Source organism: Heptranchias perlo, chromosome 27 (assembly GCF_035084215.1).
Source record: "Heptranchias perlo isolate sHepPer1 chromosome 27, sHepPer1.hap1, whole genome shotgun sequence".
Taxonomy (NCBI): Eukaryota; Metazoa; Chordata; class Chondrichthyes; order Hexanchiformes; family Hexanchidae; genus Heptranchias; species Heptranchias perlo.
Window position 1 is genome coordinate 10,855,057 of NC_090351.1, and position 6,894 is coordinate 10,861,950.

Below are 6,894 nucleotides of genomic sequence, written 5' to 3' on the forward strand. Positions count from 1 at the left end.
AACTCAGGGCATGGATGGGTACATGGGACTGGGATGTTATAGCTATTACTGAAACATGGCTAAGGGAGGGGCAGGACTGACAGCTCAATGTTCCAGGGTACAGATGCTATAGGAAAGATAGAGCAGGAGGTAAGAGAGGAGGGGGAGTTGCGTTCTTGATTAGGGAGAACATCACGGCAGTAGTGAGAGAGGATATATCCGAGGGTTCGCCCACGGAGTCTATATGGGTAGAACTGAAAAATAAGAAGGGAGAGATCACTTTGATAGGATTGTACTACAGACCCCCAAATAGTCAACGGGAAATTGAGGAGCAAATATGTAAGGAGATTACAGGCAGCTGCAAGAAAAATAGGGTGGTAATAGTAGGGGACTTTAACTTTCCCAACATTGACTGGGACAGCCATAGCATTCGGGGCTTGGATGGAGAGAAATTTGTTGAGTGTATTCAGGAGGAATTTCTCATTCAGTATGTGGATGGCCCGACTAGAGAGGGGGCAAAACTTGAACTCCTCTTGGGAAATAAGGAAGGGCAGGTGACAGAAGTGTTAGTGAGGGATCACTTTGGGACCAGTGATCATAATTCCATTAGTTTTAAGATAGCTATGGAGAATGATAGGTCTGGCCCAAAAGTTAAAATTCTAAATTGGGGAAAGGCCAATTTTGATGGTATTAGACAGGAACTTTCAGAAGTTGATTGGGAGAGTCTGTTGGCAGGCAAAGGGACGACTGGTAAGTGGGAGGCCTTCAAAAGTGTGTTAACCAGGGTTCAGGGTAAGCACATTCCTTATAAAGTGAAGGGCAAGGCTGGTAGAAGTAGGGAACCTTGGATGACTCGGGAGATTGAGGCCCTAGTCAGAAAGAAGAAGGAGGCATATGACATGCATAGGCAGCTGGGATCAAGTGGATCCCTTGAAGAGTATAGTGATTGCCGGAGTAGAGTTAAGAGAGCAATCAGGAGGGCAAAAAGGGGACATGAGATTGCTTTGGCAGATAAGGCAAAGGTGAATCCAAAGAGCTTCTACAAATACATAAAGGGCAAAAGAGTAACTAGGGAGAGAGTAGGGCCTCTTAAGGATCAACAAGGTCATCTATGTGCGGAACCACAAGAGATGGGTGAGATCCTAAATGAATATTTCGCATCGGTATTTACGGTTGAGAAAGGCATGGATGTTAGGGAACGTGGGGAAATAAATAGTGATGTCTTGAGGAGTGTACATATTACAGAGAGGGAGGTGCTGGAAGTCTTAACGCGCATCAAGGTAGATAAATCTCCGGGACCTGATGAAATGTATCCCAGGACGTTATGGGAGGTTAGGGAGGAAATTGCGGGTCCCCTAGCAGAGATATTTGAATCATCGACAGCTACAAGTGAGGTGCCTGAAGATTGGAGGGTAGCAAATGTTGTGCCTTTGTTTAAGAAGGGCGGCAGGGAAAAGCCTGGGAACTACAGACCGGTGAGCCTGACATCTGTAGTGGGTAAGTTGTTAGAGGGTATTCTGAGAGACAGGATCTACGGGCATTTGGAGAGGCAGGGACTGATTAGGAACAGTCAGCATGGTTTTGTGAGAGGAAAATCATGTCTCACAAATTTGATTGAGTTTTTTGAAGGGGTAACCAAGAAGATAGATGAGGGCTGTGCAGTAGATGTGGTCTACATGGACTTTAGCAAAGCCTTTGACAAGGTACCGCATGGTAGGTTGTTACATAAGGTTAGATCTCACGGGATCCAAGGTGAGGTAGCCAATTGGATACAAAATTGGATTGACGACAGAAGACAGAGGGTGGTTGTAGAGGGTTGTTTTTCAAATTGGAGGCCTGTGACCAGCGGTGTGCCTCAGGGATCGGTGCTGGGTCCGCTGTTATTTGTTATTTATATTAATGATTTGGATGAGAATTTAGGAGGCATGGTTAGTAAGTTTGCAGATGACACCAAGATTGGTGGCATTGTGGACAGTGAAGAAGGTTATCTAGGATTGCAACGGGATCTTGATAAATTGGGCCAGTGGGCCGATGAATGGCAGATGGAGTTTAATTTAGATAAATGTGAGGTGATGCATTTTGGTAGATCGAATCGGGCCGGGACCTACTCCGTTAATGGTAGGGCGTTGGGGAGAGTTATAGAACAAAGAGATCTAGGAGTACAGGTTCATAGCTCCTTGAAAGTGGAATCACAGGTGGATAGGGTGGTGAAGAAGGCATTCAGCTTGCTTGGTTTCATTGGTCAGAACATTGAATACAGGAGTTGGGATGTCTTGTTGAAGTTGTACAAGACATTAGTTAGGCCACACTTGGAGTACTGTGTACAGTTCTGGTCACCCTATTATAGAAAGGATATTATTAAACTAGAAAGAGTGCAGAAAAGATTTACTAGGATGCTACCGGGACTTGATGGTTTGACTTACAGGGAGAGGTTGGATAGACTGAGACTTTTTTCCCTGGAGAGTAGGAGGTTTAGGGGTGATCTTATAGAAGTCTATAAAATAATGAGGGGTATAGATAAGGTAGATAGTCATAATCTTTTCCCAAAGGTAGGGGAGTCTATAACGAGGGGGCACAGATTTAAGGTGAGAGGGGAGAGATACAAAAGGGTCCAGAGGGGCAATTTTTTCACTCAAAGGGTGGTGAGTGTCTGGAACGAGCTGCCAGAGGCAGTAGTAGAGGCGGGTACAATTTTGTCTTTTAAAAAGCATTTGGACAGTTACATGGGTAAGATGGGTATAGAGGGATATGGGCCAAGTGCAGGCAACTGGGACTAGCTTAGTGGTATAAACTGGGCGACATGGACATGTTGGGCCGAAGGGCCTGTTTCCATGTTGTAAACTTCTATGATTCTATGATTCTATAATCAGACCAGTCAGATGTGGTCAGGTGAACCAATGGGAAAAAGTAGACACAATAATGTGATGAAAAGGGTGACAACAGAGGTGAGATTCTACCATTGAGCCAAGCTGACACTTATAGACTAAAACTATAATCTGCGACAACATGTGCATTGAGCAGCTCCGTTATGGTGACTTGAATGTGTTGCTATTCCATGTGGTGATCAAAACATTGTGGACAAACTGCTTGTGGGGTGGTGGAGGGGTGGGGGCAGTGCACTGAGGGTAATGGATATAGCCCCAATCCTGGAACCTGCAGGAGGTGGGGAGAGGGAATCTAAAAGAAATGCTCAGCGGAACCAGGAAACAGTTGCCGTTTGTTGATAAGTAACAACAACGTAAACCAAAGAACATGATGGGAGTATTTAATAATTGAATTAGGCAAATAAAAAAGTGTAATCTCTTATTATTAAGTGATCCAGTTGCATCCACTTTAATGTATCATCAAAATTAGAGAAGACCTACTCGCAAACAACAGGCTATGAATGTGAAGCCGTTCGAGGGGACAGGGCTGTGTGTGTTCCCTTGTACAGAATTTCAGAGTGATTTTTATTCACAAAAATTATTCCAGACTTCATTTACTTCAGTGTTGTTTTTCTGCTTTTATGTAGTAAGGAGTTGTGCTTGATATCAAGAACCCATTCAGAAACTTAACACATTATCAAGCTGTTGTATTGAGTGCACTTTAATATTCGTGCCCCAAATGATGACCCATACTTTAATATCAACATTTTCCTCACTGTAGCCACACACCACACCCCAACCCAACACTAATTGGAGAGAGTGAACTGCGGCCTGGACACTTGTTCTCCTACAGCACTTGTACCAGGAGCAACTTCCACAGGATAGTAACGCACTGAAGAGGCCCTGCAAAGGACACGGCTGAGTCGATGTATAGCGGAGGCTAAATCCAAATGTACATGACGTGGACCCCTGCTAACTTTGCTCTACAATTGATTATTTGTTGAACCCACAAATGCACACAAGTAAAGACAACTCAGGATCCATACTTTATCTGACCATGTGCCAATATGCATCACATAGAGATACTCTGCCTCACTCACAGTCAACACTCGGCATTGGAGATTGAACACCTCATTCCTTGGGCATCCCAACCTTCACCACCTGGGCAACAAAGCAACTTCCTGAATTGGACTGCTGAGACCAACTATAGGATCCTGTGCCACATTGCCATATCCGAGTTCACTTAACTCAGTACAGAGCAGAGATTAAACCGGGGACCTTTCTGACGTGTGTGTTCTAAAAGATAGAGCACCAGATATGATTTATCTTTGGTCGGGCATGGAGAAACTTACAGAGTGAATTAAATGGGTTGCGTAGGGTCCTTGAGATGGTGGATTGAACACGGTCAGTGGAAAGAATTCATTTGATGGGCCTTATGGCCTTTTTTTATTCCATGCTTTGTATTCGTACTCAATGGGGAATTTCCACTCTAATCACGAAGGCTTTAGCGATTTCATTATTTAGCAGAGCTTCTTTGATCTTGGCTATTTTTTAACACAGCAGCATGTAAAACAATTTCTTCTGAAGTACACAGACCTGCGATAATAATTCAGTGGAAGTTCATGTAAAGGAAGAGTCCTGACAAGACATCCGGGGTGACCTTAAAGTATTGTTATTCTGTATAGCAGCCAAAACATTTGTGGGACAAACCTCTGTGTTTGTATGTGATTTAAGGGAACGGGCACAACCAATACTACATACCCGTGCAATCTGCAAGTGATAAGAAAGAAAGACTTGCAATTATACAGAGCTTTTCATGACCTCAGGACATCCCAAAGCGCTTTACAGCCAATGAAGTACTTTTGAAGTGTAGTCACTGTTGTAATGTAGGGAACGCGGCAGCCAATTTGCACACAGCAAGGTCCCACAAACAGCAATGTGATAATGACCAGATCATCTGATTTTTGGTGATGTTGATTGAGGGATAAATATTGGCCACGACACAAGGGAGAACTCCCCTGCTCTTCTTCAAAATAGTGCCATGGATCTGTTTACATCCACCTGAGAGAGTCTCAGTTTAACATCTCATCCGATAGACAGTATCTCTGGCAGCACAGGACTCAAGTGTCAGCCTAGATTTTATGGTGGAGTGAGACTTGAACCCACAACCTTCATAACTCAGAGGCGAGAGTGCTACCACTGAGCCACGGCTGATACCTAAGGGCTAGGAATCTAACAAGAAATGTTCAGAATTAACCATGAAGCAGTGCCATCAACTGAAAACCAAAAAACGGATGACAACAAGATTTAAAGAATGGAATCAGAGAGAGAGAATTTCTATAATTGTTGCTCAACTTAGTGGTTGCACTTATGCCTTTGAGCCAGAAGGTTATGGTTCAAGCACATAATCTAGGCTGACACTCAGTACAGTACTGAGGGAGTACTGCACTGTCAGAGGTGCCGTCCCTTGGATGAGACGTTAAACCGAGGCCCCTTCTGCCCTCTCAGGTGGACGCAAAAGATTCCGTGATGCTATTTGAAGAAGAGCAGAGGAGTCCTGGCCAATATTTATCCCTCAACCAACAACTAAAACAGATTATATGATTTATCTTGTTCCTGTTTGTGGGACCTTGTTGAGCACAAATTGGCTGCCACATTTCCCCACATTGTATCAGATGTGACTACACTTCAAAAATATTTCATTGGCTGTGAAGTGCTGCGGCTATGAAAAGCATTATATAAGTGCAAGTTCTTTCTTATAATTGGGGAATCTGCCTGCACGCCACCTTAAAGTACCAGGAAAATTATTGAAGACCTAGCAGCAAACAGTAAAATGTAAAGTTGGGATAGGAGCTGTGTTGTGTCACAAACACAGAATCTCACAGTGATTCATGCTGGGCTGTGCTTCCATTGACATTGGTGACCATGTGATGCCTCACCCTAGTGTCCATTCTTCAAATGAGTGTCAGTAGGCTATTTAACTGTGGGGAGCATCACAACGAAGGCAATCCTTTCCTCATCCCATCTCAGAAGCACTCTCTGTACACGGGACAGCAAGCCCGAGTGGGGACCCTGCTGATTTTTCTCCTTTCTAACCCAAGAGTGCTGAGACCAAATTCAATGCCCTGGTTGTACCTTAGCTGAGATTGGCTAATTCAGCATAGACCAGGAATTGAACCTGGGTCATCCTTGCCTGTATAGCTTAGCGCCTCTACCCAAAGAAAGAATTGTATTTATATAGCGCCTTTCACGACCTCAGGATGTCCCAAAGTGCTTTATTTACAACCAATGAATATTTGTAGTGTAGTCACTGTTGTAATGTAGAAAACGAGGCAGTGAATTTGCACACAGCAAGATCCCACAAACAGCAATGAGATGAAGGACCTGATAATCTGTCCACTGAGGGAGGCCCACAATCAACTTGCATACATCATTGCATGGTACTGTGCACAGTATGTTCGGTTCAGTTTACATAGCACAGATACAGAGTGTTAGAGAACGACCCTTATACAATGAAAAAACATACAGTTCGTTCAAAGATTGTCGAGGCAACCAATGTGCTTTTTTTTCACTAAAAGCATCGATTTGTGGTTCCCTTCCCTTGGTCCTTGTCAAGATTTTCACCACGAGATCTCCTGCCCTGATTAATATAATCTTTCCATGTTTCCGTTATTGGTTTAATCTTGCCTCAAACGAACTGTTATGAACTTGTACTGTTGTTCGTTGTTGCTGTGATATTTTTCTCCTGCCGTTCAAAGAGTGATGTTCGCCTCGTCCTCTCCCATTTTCATTATGGTTTTTAAAGTTATTTCTTTTCCTCTCCTGTTGTAGCTGTTGCTATTGAATTCAAAATTCAGAAAGAACTGTTTTCTGTTCCGTTATTTGCCGCATAAACATTGGACACAATCCCTGGAATATTTACTGATGTTCCAACTTTTTATTTGTTCTCTTTTCCCTAACGACCTGGCGATGTGGCAGTACATGATTATGTAGCAAACAGGGCCAGTATCAACCCACGACTACACATCGAAACACAGAGTGATTTAAAACA